Genomic DNA, 18615 nt, shown 5'->3' with positions numbered 1-18615 from the left:
ATTCCTTTAGTGAAGCAGATCTTCACCAAGGCAGATGATATGGAGAATCATGAATCTAAGAGGTATCAAGCAGATCTTGACCTCTTTAGGGGAAGTTAGTGAGTGATTTGGGAAAGAGGGAGAAGGGGGAAGTTAGACATGCATTTCTTGAAGTCCTCCGACTGAAAAATCACCTTCAACTTGTGATATGATAGATATAACACTTGACAATATGAAATGGATCACAAGCCATGATTCTGCAACCACAAAGCTACCTACCCGGCCTATTCACCTAGCTTTTTCTCTTCTTTTTGGTTTGGGTGCACTTGAACTAGCATACCCAGCTTTTTGTTCTTTTCTTCTTGCTGTCCTCCTATCTACAACTACACTTATTGCATCCAGGGGCTCAGATTAAGCTGTTGAGCACCCTTGTTTCTCTACCTATCTACAAATCTGCCAAGATTAAGCTGTTTGGACAGATGTTCATTCTCTATATTCTACAACAGGAAATTGAAACCTAGGGAGGCCAAGATTAAGCTGTTTGGACCTCCCTATACTTGAAAACTGATCAAAATGGATTACTCATCAAAACTGGAACACAACAGTGGCACTTAGACTAGCACACTCTCAAGGACACTCCTCTGGCCATCTGTATCAAATATGGAGCATTGCAGCAAGCAAAGTATGACATATTTGGCATGTAAAAATGTCGATCATGAAAGATGATTAACCTGCTGCAGCAGGAGGCTAACAGTGGCTCCACTTGGGGATGGCTTTTCCTTGTGACAAGCCAAGAACAGCAGGTCAGAAAGCCTTGATCCTCTGTAGTTGTTGTTAATTGAAAATTTCTTCTGTGCTAACTGCTGAATGACTAGAACTTTAACTTCTGAATGCAGCACTCCTCCTTAACTGAAACACTATGAAAAATAGAGCATCGCCTGCTTTCTTCTGCGTGCTTGATATTGCATACACTTTTGCTTGAGCACTGCCTTGTGAAATAAACACAAAAAGGGAATAAAACTGGAGCTCTTCTTTTCTTGTCTTTGAAAGGGTGCTGAAGTAAACTAAAAATCCTCCTTTCTTTTTGATACTGTTGACTTGAAGACTACAAGCTGCAAACAGCTTCTCTTTAACATAAATCACTGTGATATGACAGCGCTGCTCTTGCTGTTTTGCTGAGATTACTGCAGAGCCAGAGCTTAAACATAGAGGACTTGCATTGGCCGTGTCTTCACAAACTTTGTTGTTGCTCCTCTAACAATTAGACTGTTTATACAAAATAAAAACAAAAGTGATGATATATACAAATATCAATGTACAAAGAGATATATACAAAGCTGCGTTATGTTCAACAAAAGGGATCATGATAATGCTTCAGCATACGGCCATTTACAGGGCCTTCTTCAGCAGTGCTGCCCTCTACAGATTTGAGGAAATATGTGTTATTTCCCTGAACAGCAGAAATAACAAATGTTCCTCTCCAAAGGAAATCAAATTTCGCATGTTTTCCCTTGTCTTCTCTTCGTGATTCCCACCTTAGAACTTTGTTGCCAACACAGACATTTTCAGCTTTAGTTCTCTTATCAAACATCCTTTTGAGTTTTTCTTGCATAATTTGAGCTCTGTCATAGACCTGCTCTCTTGTCTGCTGCAAATGGATTGTTTGGTTTATCCTCCTTTGTATATCATTTGGCTCAGCTTGAATTTCTTGCAGCAGCTTGATAATAGGAATGCCCAGTGATGAAGGAAATCTGGCCTCCATGCCATATACTAGCTCATAAGGGCTCATCCCAATGGATTTCTTAGTTGATAATCTGTCTGCCCATAGGGCATTTGTGAGCTTTCTATGCCAGTTCTTCTTGCTTTCTTCCAAGGTCTTCTTAATGATACTGATCAGGCTCTTATTAGATGACTCGGCTAAGCCATTACCTTGAGGGCAATAGGCGGTGGAATGGCCTAAAGTGATATGGAATTTATGGCAAAAATTGATCATCTTTTTGGATTTGAAAGCAACGGCATTGTCAGTGATGATCTTCTCAGGGCAGCCAAATCTAGACAGGATATTGCACTCAAGGAATTGGATAATGGTGGTGTCATTGGCCTGCCTGCATGGAATGGCTTCAATCCACCTGGTGAAATAGTCGGTGGTAGCTAGAATCCACTTATGCTGGCCTAAGGAAGAGGGATGGATTTATCCAATGAAGTCAAGACCCCATTGTTGAAAAGGCTTTTCGGTTGAGATGGGCTTAAGAGGCAAGGGCAACAGCTTTCTTTTGACCTCAAAGATTTGGCATTTGTGACATGAAATAGCGAACTTCTTTACATCTGCAAACAAAGAGGGCCAATAGAAACCAGCCCTTAAAATTTTATCAGCAGTGGACTTCCAATATAGATGTCCTCCACAGTCCCCTGCATGGAATTCTTTCATGACATTATTAGTTTCATTCATGGTCAAACAATTAAGCAATATGCCTTCATGATTCTTCCAAAATAAAGCACCATCTAAGACACAAAATTTCAAAGCCTTCATTCTTAAAAATCTCTTCTTGGTCCTGGACAATCCTGGGGGAGCAAACAGGTTTAACAATACAAAGCATATATCAGCATACCATGGGGATTGCAGAAAGGTGTCACTGATCTGTGGAGTCGCCAGCTCCTATTCATTGTCCAGTTGGTTGATGTCTAAGGCTTGGAAGTTTGTTTCGGACATCAGTTTCGCTAAACCTTGTCCCTTTATTAGCTTGGTTGGTTTTATTTCTATGTCATACTCAATAATGTTAGCAATCCACTTGCCTCTTTTGCCTTCTAACCCTTCTTGAGTTAATATGTCTTTTACAACAACATTTGGAACATAGGCAATCACGTGGAATATAAAATGTAAATTCTGAAGTCTTTGATTGCTTTAACAAGGGCATACGCCTACTTCTCCATGATTTGGTACTTCAGGGGTGCATCTCTTAAGGCTCGGCTGAAAAAAGAAATTGGCTTTTCATTTCCTTGGTCATCCTTTTGCAATAGGACAACAGCTATGGTATTATCAGATGCAAATGAAAATATGATAAAGTCCCTATCAAATTGAGGACATGTGAGGACTGGGGCTTGAGTTAAGGCAACTTTGATACTCTCAAATGCTTGCTTGGTTTCAAGAGACCATTTTACCTTGGCATCCTTCTTTAACATGTTGCTCAACAGTCTTATCAGCTCAGCTAGATTTGGGATAAATCTCCTTAGGAAATTGATCTTTCCTAGGAATTCTTGCAGCTCTTTTATGTTTCTTGGATATGGGATTTGGAGAATGGCTTGGATCCTTTCCGGATCAATTCTAATCCCGTCTTTTGAAATGATATGTCCAAGTAATTTGCCTTCTTCAAGGCCAAATAAAGACTTCTTGGGGTTCAAGGAAATGCCATATTTTCTACATGTTAGGAACACTTGTCTCAAATGTCTTAGGTGCTCTTGATCAGATTTGGAGAAAGGGGTAAGATCATCAAGATAGACAACCAAGAAATCATGGATTTCCTTGGAAAATGCAATGTCCATGGCCCTTTGAAAGGTGGCACCTGCGTTCTTTAGGCCAAAAGGCATTTTCACATATTTAAATGTTCCCCACGGTGTTGTAAAGGTTGTCTTGTCTTGATCATCTGGGTGAACCAGTATTTGATTAAAACCTGAAAATCCATCTAGCAAAGAGATTCTAGATGACCCTACTACTCTTTGTAGGATGTGGTCCATTTTGGGCAATGGGTAGTGGTCTTTAAGGGAGACTTGGTTTAAGTTTCTCAAATCTACACAAAGCCTAATCTCACCTGTTTTCTTTCTTGTGGGAACAAGATTGGATACCCATTCAGAAAATCTAATGGGTGCTATGATACCTACTTCAAACATTCTTTTCACTTCTTTCTCAATTAAAGGGAGAAGCACAGGATTGATTCTCCTCAGTTTCTGTTTGAAGGGCTTTTGGTTTGGTTTTAAGGGAATGGTATGTTGAATAATTGAGGTGTCATAGGACTTCAAGTCCTCATAAATCCAAGCAAATACATCTTGGAATTCTTTGAACAAATCCACATACTTTGGTTTTTGATCAGGAGGCAAATATTTAGACAGTTTGATCATTTTGGGCTTCTCTGCTGTCCTAATGTTGTGTTCTTCTATGGCAGTGTTTATAGGCTGAATTTTTGGCTTTTTGGGCACATCATTTGCATCAAACATGTCTTCTAGTGGAGTGAGGCCAAGCGGGAGAAAATTGTCCTTTAGATCAATGATTTCGGCCTCTGTTTTGTCTATTTCCTCCAAATGCATCTGTTTCAGCTCTTCTATGTTTTCTTCATCAAAGATGGTTGGCTGTAGCAATTTTCTAGTTGTTTCAGCTGTTACAGTTTGCTGGATTTGGTTTATTGCTTGCAGGGGATCATCCATGGCATCCATATCAATGTTTAGGCCTAAAAACTCATGCTGTAAGGTAAGAAAATTGTTGATTTGAGCATCATTCTCAAACACTTGCCAATCTTTAACATTGTTAGGGATAGCAGGCCTGTGTTTTATCTCAGCAGTAAAGTGGTGATTGGGCTCAAAAGGAAGCTTGCAACTGCTAGCAAAAGTAGCTAGGCTGTGAGCATGCATGTTATTGCTTCTAGAAATCTTAGCAAGTTTGGATTCAGTGAAGGTATCAAGTATTGCAGTGGCAGCAGTCCTATAAGCTCTTAGCCTTCTATCATTGGTAACAAAGTTGCCTTTCATTTGTTGGATTACTAGGTCTGAGTCACCTAGAATGGAAACTTTGGTAGCTCCTAAAGCTTTGAGCAGGTTAAGGCCTAAAAGGAGAGCTTCATACTCTGCCATGTTGTTGGTGCATCTGAAATTCAGTCTATAAGCATGACCCTCTGCATGGTTGTTATGTGTATTGTGAATCCATATTCCTGCCCCTGCTCCTAACTTGTTAACAGAGCCATCAAACTCTAAATACCATGTGATTTCTTGCTTGTGGTTAGTATTAAGAGTTTCAGTCATTTTAGGATTGGGCAGACCCGAGTCTTGTGTTTCGGGAGGTTTTTCTTGTGTGCTGGTTGCATTGGCTGTTGTAACAGTCTCATGGGTATGTGCAACCGATTCTTCATTGATGTGTGCTTGTTGTACTAAAGCCATAGGCTTATCATCAGTTGGAGGACTTGTTTCATCATTGGACAAAATAAAAGAATCCATATCAGAATGGATTGAATAGATAGGGAAATTCTGGGGCTTTTCCTCACTACTTACCACATACTTCATCAGTGTTTCTCTATACAGTCTCTTTGGTTGCCCAAAGACTGAAATAATGGCATAGGAGAGGTCTAATTGGAGAGATCCTTGGAGTTTTGCTCCCCAAGATCTTGATAAGAGCATGTCATACTTTGGTGGTATGTCATCAACCACCACATCCATGAGGATTATCTTGTTTGGGTATTGGACTAAGGAGACACACAAGTCTTTGATGAGGCCTAAACATTTGACTTGACTTGAGTCAAAGGAGAATAGATCTTTGTATGGTCTTGTTACATCAAGGTTTAGCTTCTCCATTACAACTTTGGGCATAAGGTTGTGTGAGGCACCTGAGTCAAACATTGCATTATGTAAAACTTTATCATGTATGTGCAGACTGACATAAAAGGGTAGAACAGCTCCATGTGTTGATTTGCCATCAACTTCTGGACCAAAAAGCAACTCAGGTGTATCATCTAAAACATTCACATCATCCCTATTCTCTGGCATTTGCAGTGATCTTTGGATTTGTTGCCTATACACATCATGCTTTGCAAGTTCAGATAAGGGGATGGAAATTTTAAGTTTCCTTATTTCTGCTTCTAAGTTGAATGGTTTCTCCAATGGAGTCTTTGTGTTGGCAATAGCAGATTTCCCCTTTTCAAGCGTATTTTATGCGTTTTCCTCTTGATTATCAGTGTTATGGTGAGTGATAGCTTGCAGTATTTCTATTTTGAGAAGGCTTTTAGGAGTGCTGTTCAAGTTCTCTTTCGAGGAAGAAGGTGGCAGAGGCTGATAAATAGAAGTTTGTATGTCTGTTATGTCCTCTACAGTCACTTGGTGTGGGTTTGGGACAGTTATATCAGTTGTTTCTGTTATAATAGCCTTGCCTCTAATCTGGTTGGGCTGTTTTCCCTCCTTTGGTTTAACTTTTTCGGGCACATCTATGGTTCTTGTCCTCAGCTTATTCTGTTTGTGGACTTCATAAATAGCTGAATCATAACCTTGTTTAAAGTCAAAAGACTCACCAGAGTTAGTCTGAAATTGATTTATCTCATGGTAATCTTGGTCTTCTTGAGTTAGGAAAATTTGTTGCTCACCCTTCTGTAGAGCATTGGAAAGGTATGTTTTGATGCATAATTTAGTGATGTTTCAAGTAATGTTTGTAATCCTTTCTTTGTTATAAAGTAAGAAGAATGTAATAAGAATGAGCACGAATGACCAATTATTAATAATTGTCTTCTCTATGCAGAAAATGACAAAAGGAGGAAGACGCAGTGCAAAACTGGAGTTCTATGAGAAGATAACGGTTGTCCCTTCGGAACTAACTAAAGTCCAGACCAGGGCGAGCAAATCTCGGCAAATCAATCTGGGACGAGATAAGGAGCTGTCAGTTCGGAAGACTAGGCAAAGAAAAGAGAGGAGTTAACAGCTTAACAGATCCCTCAGGATCTTTGATCCTGAGGGATCGTTACTTTCAATTATTTTGTTGTCTGGTTAACTCCGCCATCACTAGTATAAAAAGGGTAGCATTGAAGACTTAAAAAAGGCTGATTTTTATCTTGTATCTTTATTCTCTGTTTACAGACTTCACAGTCAGTTGGAACTCAGACTATCGAGTCTATTTGAGACTTAGTTTTGCTGTACTATCGTTGATGTGTTAATATAATATCTTTGGTATTATTTTCCCTCTGCGTCTGAAGTAAATTCCGGCGGTGTGCCATTGGAAGCTAAGGGCCCGGCTCCAACGGACACTGGCTGATTGTATCATTACAGTTTGGCTTTGTGTGGTTTGTTTATCATCCTTAATAATTTGACATATTTTACATGCTGTTCCATATTCATTCATCAGTAGTTTCCTATTGTAAATCTTTATAACAAGCTCGTATCATATTTCCAGAATTGGTCATATAACGATTATTCTGAGTTGTTCACTTCTGTTACAGAATTTATAAGTGGAATGCTTTAGCTACATATAGTTGGAGTGACGATCATAAGAAAGTGGAATTAATGTTGTAAGTGGACTACTGGTGATCATGTCAGATTATCTGTACATATGATTGACGTTTCCTGTTTATTTGATTCAGTTGACTACTTTTATATATGATTGACGTTTCCTGTTTATGATGGTTTGCTGTTCCATTTGGTTAAGCTATTTACTTGTATAAAAGATTGCTCTGTCTTTGTGTATAAGTTGATGTAAAGGATTGAGAGTGTTGGACTCGCGAGACTTAGCTTCTTTACTGCTGTTCCTTTTACTGCCGTTCCATTTCTGCATTGCCGTTCCATTTTACTTTCCTGCTGTTCCTTTTTACTCGCATTCATTGGTGTGGTGTGAGAGGAGGATCAAGGCTGTCGGGAGACACAGCAGACGCTACTATGCTCCCTGAAACATGATCCATACTCTAAGTTCTTTCTTTCAAACAGTTTCTAGAGGGATGGGTTATTACTTCCGCACCCTCGACTGGTAAAGTTGCTGCGTGTAATTCCTTTCTGCAAAAGTAATCTAGTCATAGTTTAGCATCCGTTTACTCTTGTATTTCTTAGGCCTATACTACGAAGCATTACTCTGACAAATAGCCTCAAATTGAGATACCCTTTGCAATAACAAAACGCTCCCAGATTGACTTGTAATGTGAGATAACTAGAGGTGAAAAAGGCCCTTGTTACAGCTCTACATTTTGGCGCCGTTGCCGGGGAAGGGTATAGCCATTTGTCTTTTAAACAGGGTAGTGTGCGAATCTGCTAGGGGAGAGTTGGATTTTAAAAACGAAAGGTAAGAACCTGCGTACGGATCATGTAAAAGCCTTGCTCCACCGTCCGCTTTCCTAGCAGAATTGATTGGTTAAATAGGATTTAGCAGCTTAATTGGAGTGCATGACTAAGCAGAAAAAGTTAGAGAAAGATCAAAAGCCTCCATCCAAAGCCAAGGGGCCGATGACCCTTGGACGAACGACCTTCATAGACGAAATCTATAAGAAAGCCGACTCTCAGCCATCGGTAGGTTATAAGAAAGTCAATTCTAAACAGCCTACTAGTTCCCTTCAGGCCTCGGGATCACCATCTGAAGCCTTTGCTGAAGTGCACAGTCAAACAGAGGAGCAGGATTTTCAAGAAATTGAAAATTTGACTCCTGGACCATTGCACGAAGGGACCCAAAGTAACCTTTGTGAAGGAGAAGGAGAAACAGGGGAAATCGATGAACCTAGATCTCCCATTGAATTAAACCAGCCTTTAAATAGCCCGGACAAGGGAAGCGCTGTAAAAATCCTTGTTGAAGGAATTCATTCACCGCAGACAGTTGGGGCCATTATCATCCCTGATCAAGGGAGTGGTGTCAAGACAATCCCTGTTAAGACTACCCCTCCTCAACCAAGGAACACTCTCTTGGAAATTCCTGAAGATTACTGGCATATATTCGATCCCATGGCGCAGAATCAGCCAAACACCCAGACCTCCACATTGCAATATCCCATAGTAGATTCTGCAGCAAATGCGCCCATGAAAGCTATCCCTCTCCAGCATATTCCCACATTTCATGGCCTTACATCAGAAGATCCGGACGCATTCTTGTTCGAATTTGATGTATTATGTAGAGGATACGATTACACCACTGATCCCCAGAAACTAAAATTGTTCCCCTCTACATTAAAAGGGGCTGCGTTAAGATGGTTTATGGGCTTAGGTGGTGGGGTTATTAACAATTGGGATCAAATGAAAGAAGCCTTTTTAAAGAAATATCAAGATTACTGTAGGTCGAGAGAATTAAAAGATGAAAATTTTCAAATGTCAGCCAGACCAAACGAAACCCTAGAAGAATATGTGGAACGTTTCCAATATAACTTGCAAAGATCCCCTTATGCATCGCTACCTCTGCCTGATAACGTGTTGAAAACTGCATTAATTAGAGGTATGAAAGAACAATGGATCGAAACGTTAAACATTATGGGGAAAGGAGACATTTATCAGGAAAATTTTGCTGATATCATTGATCTGTGTATCAGGAGCTCAAGAGGCAGCACGAGGATAAAACCAGCGGAATATGATCGCTTCCCCAGAGATAACAGAACATCAACAGAGGGAGTAACACGGGTGGAACTTGGAAATTTGCTAGAAAATTTTAAAACTGATATCCTGGGAACACTAACTACACAACTTGACATTGTGCAGGCTAAACAGAAGCAAGCCGAGGCGGAGCAGAATCTAGCAGTTTTTTGCCCACGATGCAGGAAGAAACACAGCCACAAGGAATGCCCGCTGGATACAGTCCAAATATGTGCTATTTGTACCAAGGACCACCTGACCGAAAGCTGCCCTTCACTTCCTGGTTTAAAGGCAGTATACAAAGAAGCAGAAGAGGAGCCAGAATCAGCATATTTTATTAACCAGCGTCGTCAATGGCAGCCTAGGCAATCAGGTATGTTTTCAGACCTCTCCCCTTCTTTTCAACCCCCGCAGTTCAATACTCAGCAACAGAATATGTGGCAAAACCAGTCTCAACCCCCGTTTTCAAATTGGTCACCTCAAATGTTTCCTACTCCGAATCCTTGGATGTCCCAATTCGGTTGGCCAAACTGCCCTTATCCTCCACCATATTGGTAGAATAATTCATATCCTCCACAGTGGACCCCTTCTACTTCGCAAAGCTCAACCTGGCAGACAAGCTGGCCAAGATCGACATATCAGCCAGCAGGATCAATTCCATTCCCTCAACCGACTCTGCTAGCCTTACAACAAAACCCCCAGCCTAATCTGAGACCGCAGCTCCCAGCCCAACCCAACCCTAATCCAAATAATAGAACAGTTCAATCTCTTCAAATTATAGAATCCTCAGAAATTGAATCTGATCTACGGGAGTGCAACGATCTTCAGTTAAGATCTGGGCGAATAATAGAAACTGAGGGACATAAAACAACTCACATTGAAGATCAGTTACCTATAGAACAACCATCACAACAGGAAGATGTAAATAAAGACCGGGCTCATCAACAAGCAATTACATCTCCTCCACCATTCCCAGAACGATTAGCCATTCCACGACCAACACAATATCCAGACTTTGATATTCTGGGAGAACTACAAAATTTGTATATAAGAATTCCATTTCTTCAAGCTATACAGGATATCCCCATATATGCAAAAACCATAAAGGACCTGTGTAGCAGAAAACCAAAAAGAAATATAACTTCTAACCCGAGAGTCCAGGTAGTCGGCACCTTATCCGACCTCCTATCAGGAAAAGAAACACCAGTGAAATACGAGGACCCTGGGAACCCAATTGTCACTGTTCAAATTTATGGGCAGACCTTGAGCAACGTCTTAGTTGACCTAGGGGCTGCAATCAACATCCTGACAACATCAGCTTGCCAGAAACTCGGAATTACATCGGTAGAACCTACTTCCACATTGTTAGAACTAGCTGACCGATCAGTAATTAGACCAGAAGGCACCCTGTATGATGTCATGGTTTCAGTAGACTCCTGGGAATACCCAACCGACTTCCTGATAATTAATCCGAAAACTCGACTAGATGGACATCCGCTAATTCTAGGTAGACCGTGGCTCGCTACTGCTGACGTCTACATTGGTTGCAGGCAGGGAAACATGACCATAACCAGAGGGCCAGATATCAAAAATTTAATTTTGTACCCTCTAGCTCAGCCAAGCATCACGATGATGAAAACCAACCTGCGCCTTGCCTCATATATCACAGACAACATTAGACCTCCATTAACAATCCAGGAAGCGCTAGATTTCAAAGATCAAACCGAAGACGATGCCATTAATAAATTCATTAATCAAACAGAATCCACATCGTATACACAATGTTTTATGATAAAGGCGGCATTTGACAACGAATTAGAAGAGGATCCCCTGAAGAACGAACATGACCAAAGTATACCGGTGACTTCTGTCGCTAATAGCAAAGTAGTGCAAATTGAACCGGGGAAGACTTTTAATATTAACGCTAATCTGACATCAGATCAAGAGACAAAACTCATCCAGCTGTTACGAAAGTATCAGGAGGCATTTGCATGGGACTATCCCGATATGAAAGGGATTGACCCCCAGCTATGTACACATCATATTTATATTGAAAAAGATGCAAGACCTATTCGACAACCGCAAAGAAGACTCAACCCCCATTTAAAAGATGTTGTAAAAGATGAGCTTCAGAAACTTTTAGATGTTAATTTCATTTATCCTATTTCTGACAGCAAATGGGTCTCCCCACTGGTGGTAGTACCTAAAAAGAACGGGAAATGGAGGATCTGTGTGGATTATAGAGAATTAAACAAAGCCACGCAAAAATATCATTTCCCCCTTCCATTTATAGACCAGGTACTGGACACCTTAGCAGGCAAGAAATTTTTCTCTTTCCTGGATGGCTTCAGCGGATACAACCAGATTCAGATTGCCCCTGAAGACCGGGATAAAACATAAACGTATAGAAATCACTACACTGTAATGAAATTGAAATAAGAATAAAAATATGACAAAACAAAAATACTTATATTAAAAGTATATGGAAGGTCTCATTTATAAAATTAAAAATAAATTATATCTTATATAGGAGGTATCAGTGGAATTCTAGCTTATAAACCTTAGATTTGACCAAATCAGTGTTCTATTGTCTATTAAAACTCTTTTGAAAGGAAGAGACTTCCAATAATTGCACATATCAAATAATTGGAACTACATTCTCTAGACTTGGCCGCAAAATTGATCCAAGGTAGATTCTTCTTTCAGTTATAAAACATTGACAGTTGTGGTCCTCCAACTTAACATATCTTGTGCAATATTGTGCAATGATTAAATTCATTATGTTTCAGAAAAACTTCACATACAAACTTGAAAAAATATATTTATGCTTTCATTTACAAAAGTGAAATTGTATAAAACTAAAAAAAATCACTTACCAAAATGGTTCTTTCAAGTTCTCGATAGAGTAAGGCAGTGATGTAATAAATACTGAAACTTACTAGTTCTTTCAATCTATTTTCATAGTGGAAGAAGCTTTCAGGTTTTCATCTCTTTCCATTCATCATAAATAGCATTCCAATCTACGTCATTTACAACATGAGGTGCACTGAGAGAGATAAAATTAACATATCCAATGTTTCTAAAGTAAGTCTTTATCTATCCTCATTTTTTATCTGATTTAATTTTGTAAATCCTCTTTCACAAACCATTGTACTGACTAGAATAACAATAATTGCTTGCCATCGCTGCGTTAAGCATGGAAATCCTTCAAACCATTCAATTTCACCTCCACATAGATCCCATGCTCCAAACATATGTTTATATTGGGTAATATTTATACATAGTACATTTAAATTCATCCATTTCACCCATACATTTAATATTTCCCACAACAAGCAAGCCTCCAACACTAAATTTTTCACATAAACATGTAAACCATATTCTTGTTTGAGAGTCTCTATCATCCATATCCTCATAATAATTACGAGTACTAAAAGACTTAGCTGCATTAAAAATAGGTAAATTTGTGAACCTTGCATTTAGAAAGTCAATCACCTTTATTACAAAACCGTTTCCCAGAATAATGCATCCAGCTAGTGTCCCTAATCTTTGTGACTTCAGAAAACTCTCAAACCTCAATTCATGTACATGTATTATAGCTATGCAATCTGCAAACTCAAGTGTTCCTTATTATGTTTTACTTAAAAAAGATGATGTGTGCATTGCACCTCCCACACATATGCCTCTTAGAAATCGCTTATGAAGCAATCTGATAGTGATATCCAAATTTGTTACAATAGATGTACTATCAACATAATCCTCTTGAAACTTTCCATTCAGCTTATTTAGCTCAATAAGCACATTTGCAAGTAGGTGGATGAAAAATTGAACTTGAAATATTGTAGACATCTCATACTTTTTTTTCTCCACTAACTTCTAGTCTCTTAACAAAGCAGGCATGAGCTTAATGAGTCTTTCCTTGACTTTGCCTCTAGAAAGCCATCTAATATGATGAATTTGTAACACTTCTAGCCTTGTGATTTGAAATGACTCCATTATCTCTTTCAATTATCCATGTCTTTTAGTAGATTTCCCTAATCATGAATAGATCTTGTTTTCAAACTTATCAATAGCTTGCAACTCTTCGAAATAAGATGAAGCATCATTTGCTGCTAATGATTCTTGATGAGCTATACAGTGGATATCTAATAAATGAGGGGCATGTCAACGAAGCTTAGTAGATAAACCTTCACGAACACCCCTCATAGACGATTCTACATTAGATCCAAATCCAAATAACTTTGTCTTGGATAAATTTATATTTGCTAAAACAAATGTCGCAACATCATACATAAACTATGATGTTCCATCCCTAGTTTGTAGCAAGTGTATGAATTTTCTAGCACATGTACCTATTCCTTCATTTTTCAAATACGTAATATAAATAATAAAATGTTGCACGATAGTTTGATCACTACTTCCGTAAACTAAAAATGAGTAATATGGGCTTTGGAAAATATCATCTTTTAATTTTTCCAATACTTTACCATAGTAGCTTCTAGAAAGTCTTTTTCAGATGTTTTATTTGTATATGTTGAGTATTCATATGTTAGATGCATGTGAGTAGTGGTTTTATACCTATTCAAGTCACAAACTAATTTATATACTTCCAAAGGTAAATCACGTATTGCAACAAAATACATGTTCTCAATAACTGATTTAATTCTCTCTTTCTGAGTATTAACCATTAGCTCTACATGTTTTTTAATTGGAAGAGTACTCTATTTACTTTCTCACTCTAAAATTTGCAAAGAAAATTTATGAGTCTCTAACATTGCATTGATTCTTAAAGAACTAACTTGAAGAGTTGTGCTTCCATATTTAGTAAACGGTGTTTCCCTTTTAAATATTACACACCATGAACATTTTATCCTTTGAACACCATGATAATCTTTTACAACATAAGCCCATGGAAATCTCATCCTCCATTTGGACTTGAATGTTCTTTTGTACCTCTTGGATGTTGGATCCTCTTCAAGCATTTTTGCATTATCTTATTCATGGTCCTCATCAACATGATCGTATACTCTATTTTCAAAAATATGCAGTTGATTAGAACATTGAAAGATACCAAATGCATCGGCAAGTGAATGTTGTTTCAGATCCTTTTTGGGGTGACCAAGAGGTGGCATTTTGTACCTATAAATTATAATCAATAAAAAAATAAGAAATATAAAAATATATATTAATATAAATACACAAAATTATTTGAAAATAAGACAGTAGACAACAAAATTCATATGAAAACTAATGAAATGAAAAGCAACAAATAGATCTCACACACATAGGTCTGTTGATCATTGAAAATTAAAACTAACATTAATATTCATGGAAGGTTATGCACATTTCCATCACCAAATTGGAATTTATTATATAACAAGGAATATCTCAAATTGTTTTTCAGTAAGTGTAAAGTAGAAGTCATCAAGATTCATAAGTGAAACAATCACAAAAAGGGGGACGCACAAAGCACACCAACAATTAGAAGTCCATGTGAATTTGGGGAATAGTTTACAATTACATAAGGGTCTTATGTGAACCTTCCTTAGACAAACCATTTGATTCATTTGTTGTTGAGATTGAATTGAATCATGGATTTCTTAAAGGCTTCTTGGTTGAGGAACTGGACATGCTCACTGATATTTCTCTCTTCCATATCAATACCAATTATTTCAATGGGGTCATTCCTCTTAGCTTCAAGAGTCTCACACTTTTAGCAGAGTTGGATGTGAGTAACAACCAACTCTCAGGGAATTTCCCTACTATGGTTATAGAACTGCAGACTCTGGTGTATTTGGATCTAAGATACAATTTCTTTACAGGTCCTATTCGTGCAGAGCTCTTCAATAAGAAGGAGACAGATGATATATTTGTGAACAACAACTATTGTGAAGATAAGATTACAAACAATATGAGGAACTATCCATTCTCTGTGGTGAGCTTTGTGAATAACAAGAAGATCGGAAGAATTCCTAGCAGTGTTTGAAACATGGCCTAGAGGTTAAATGAGGTGTTGTTTCTCAATAATGCATTGTCTGGATTCTTTCTAGAGGAAACAAGGATACTAGATCAGCTAAATTTGTTGGATATGAGCTTTAATCACATATGATTTTAGGTTTGATTATCTCTTGGTTGTCTTGGTAACATTGAGTAGTTGATTCTGGCTCGCAATGAATTATGTGGATCCATTCCTAATGTGATTTGCTCCATAAGGAGCCTCCAGAACCTTATTGTTTCCTACAATTCTTTCGCAACTGAATGTGCAAGTTTCCCCTCCCTTCCAAGCAAGGTAGTCCCATTTGATGATTCAAAAAATTGCATTCCAGATCGTCCTCTTCAGAGATCACGGCAGGAATGTGCTTCATTTCATTCCAAACACAAGACTTGTATTGATATTTTTTTTCTCATCTGCAATGTACTCTACCACCTCCCATTATATCACCACCACCATCACCTTCACCTCCTCTTCAAGTACCTATTGTTAGATATTCTTCACCCCCAGCTATTACTTCTCTCACAGTACCCACATTCAGATATGCATCTCGATTCCCCACCACCTCTTATTCCTCTTGCAATTCATACAATCAGACATACATCCCCACCACCACCTCCAACCAATCTAGTCCCTCCACCAATCCAAAACCATAATACTCCTCTTCCTCCACTCTTCCATTAAATACTACACAATGCATATAATTTTTTCTGAAGTCAACATATAGGAAATAAATGTGTTTTGGGCAGTAGAATAGTTTGAATTCTGAACATAAGATTTAATGAAATATTTTTATGGAAGAGTTTGGATATTGCTTTCAGTTAAGGATCTGATGGAAATATATAATGGTGGCGATCCTGAGGAGGGACACGACACGTAGCAGTGACCGTTTAATTCTTTCGCTTTTGAATTAAAGTTAGTGGCAGGGTTTTCGTATATGGCTTTAATGTGGTTTATGGTATGTTTCCCGCCCTCTGTACTGACCTTGGGCTTTCAACCATGGGTTATCACTTTTGCTGAGGATATTTGGAATTCGTTTTTTATTTTCTATGGTTTGGCTCCGTGGGTGCTTGGTGAATTTGCCTGGTTCTTGCGATGGTTGGTAAGTATCATGCCTTGCTTGTCCCATATGGTGGTTTTGTTGTGCTTTGCTGGTTCCCTGTTTTTTGTTGGTGTTGTGCCTCTACTCACTCTCTATGGTGATTCACTTCTTTGGTTTTTGGAGGGTTTTAGGTCAATTTCCACCCGCAAGTCTATTTGTCTCTGTCATTTGGCTCTAGCTTCGTTTCTATTTTGTTTTGTGGTGATTTGTAAGTTTGATGTTGGGTCTGGTGATGGTTCAGCTCTGCAAACAAAGGTTCTTTCCTAGCTGCTACATAGGATGGCTCGACGAAATCACTCTCAAGTAATATTCTTATTCCAATTGCAATTTCACCCTTATTTTTTGGGGTTCTAACATTCAGGCTCCTTGGTGAGCAGGCAGAATGCATTCATGGCACTCCTGTTGGTAGAAACTCTCCGTTGTGGGTTTCAGCTCTCGTCCTTCATCGTGGAAATGATTCTCCTCCAGGTAAAACCCTCGCTCCTCTTTCGATTTGATGTTCACTGTTGTTTTGGTATTGTGGACCTATCTAACTGCTGCCCTGTTTTGTGGTGGTGTGCAAGCCATTCCACGGGAATGCTGCTCCACGGCTTCGTCCTTGGGACTATTTGTGGGCTTAGGGAAAACTCGGGTAGGGTCTTTCCATGGATGTAGTGGTTTCTTTCTTGCTTTATTGCTTGTTCTGTCTGTAATTGCTCTGTTGCTTGTTCTGTCTGTAATTAGTTATAACTCTTGGGGTTTTGGTTCCTTCATGTATGTATGTGGTCTCAGAGGTGTTCATGCCCTCACTGTTTGATTAGTGTCTAGCCTATGGACTGTAATGTTTTTGGTTTGCATGGGTTTGGAACCGTCCATGATTTCTAGGGTTATAGATTTTATACAGTGAACTTTGTTAAATGGAAAACGAAAATGAAATGTACAGGAAATGCTTGAAGTGTTGAATATAATAGTACCTGGTTTTTTTGTTGAGAAAAAAAAAAGGAAAAAAATATATGATGGTGTACCTCTGTTTGGTTCTTGGTTTGAGAAGCTTACTATTACAAAATTTTTGTCGATGATATCCAGATTCTCTAATAAATTATTTCACTGTCTTGCTTTCATTTCGATGCCTGAAACATCTATGCATAGGGAATATAAAAAACTATTGTACTTCCTTAATGACAGATTTTAGATTTGTTTGCTTCCATAGAGATTCAAAATAATTGTAAATTACAATTTCTAGGCTCTCTCTCCTCTCTAGATGGTAGCCTCTCCATCCTCTCTGGTTTTTCCTTTTCAATGCATTATGAGCAGTTTCTTTACAGTTGAGGAACTGTTCCTCAGTTACTTTTCAGTTTTTTAACAATTTCTTCAAACAAGTCCCTAACTAATCATATCTTGATCTGCTTACCTAATTTTAAAAAATAACAATGGCTGAGTCAACCTTAATTTTAAATGTAACAAAATGAAATAGAAACTCAAAGCGTTTTCCTCTCTGTCCAGCAAAATAAAATAAAATAAAAACATTTCTCAGTTGTCCCCTTTTCACTCGGATGCTCCTGGGGTAAATTAAACTCATGGCTCCTATCCATGAGCTCTTCAACAAAGTACCTGGCGCTTTGAATTTGGCCAACATCTAACCAAGAACTATCTTCAATAGGATGACCCTTCCACTTGACTAGGTACTGCAAATATTATTTCCTTCGAGCTCGTCTAGCCACCTGGGTGTCTAGGATTTGTTTGATCTCTAGAGGCTTTGCTAGGGGCATTTGTTTAATCCACGAATCATTCTCATTCCGGGTGTCCTATGTTTGTCTTTCCGAACTATCTTCTTCATCTGCCGCAATGTAGGGGTACAGATCTACCACATTGAAAATGGGTGAAATTCCAATACCTAGGGGTAACTGCAATTCATAAGAATTCGCAAAAAATTTCCGAAGAATCCTGCAAGGCCCAATTTTTTTACGTTTCAACTTGTTGTACTCGGCTTTAGGAAACCTCTCCTTGTGTAGGTGTGCTAATACTAGGTCTCCTACATTGAATTGTTCCTCCCGCTTTTCAAATCTACTTCCTGCTTGTATCTTTGGTTGTTGTCTTGTAATTTTAATTTCACTTGTTCATGAAGATCACTGATTGCCTTTGCGAATTCTTTACCATCAGCACTCCTACACTCAAACTGACCCAAATCCCGTAACTCATGTACTCTACATGGGTGCATTCCGTATAGGATCTGGAAAGGACTACTGCCCGTGCTTCGGTTGGGTGAATCATTATAAGAAAATTC

The sequence above is a fragment of the Pinus tabuliformis genome, chromosome 6 (genome assembly GCF_031772625.1).
Source record: "Pinus tabuliformis cultivar Carrire ecotype Pingquan chromosome 6, CPIR1, whole genome shotgun sequence".
Taxonomy (NCBI): domain Eukaryota; kingdom Viridiplantae; phylum Streptophyta; class Pinopsida; order Pinales; family Pinaceae; genus Pinus; species Pinus tabuliformis.
Note: the sequence above shows the minus strand (reverse complement) of the source record.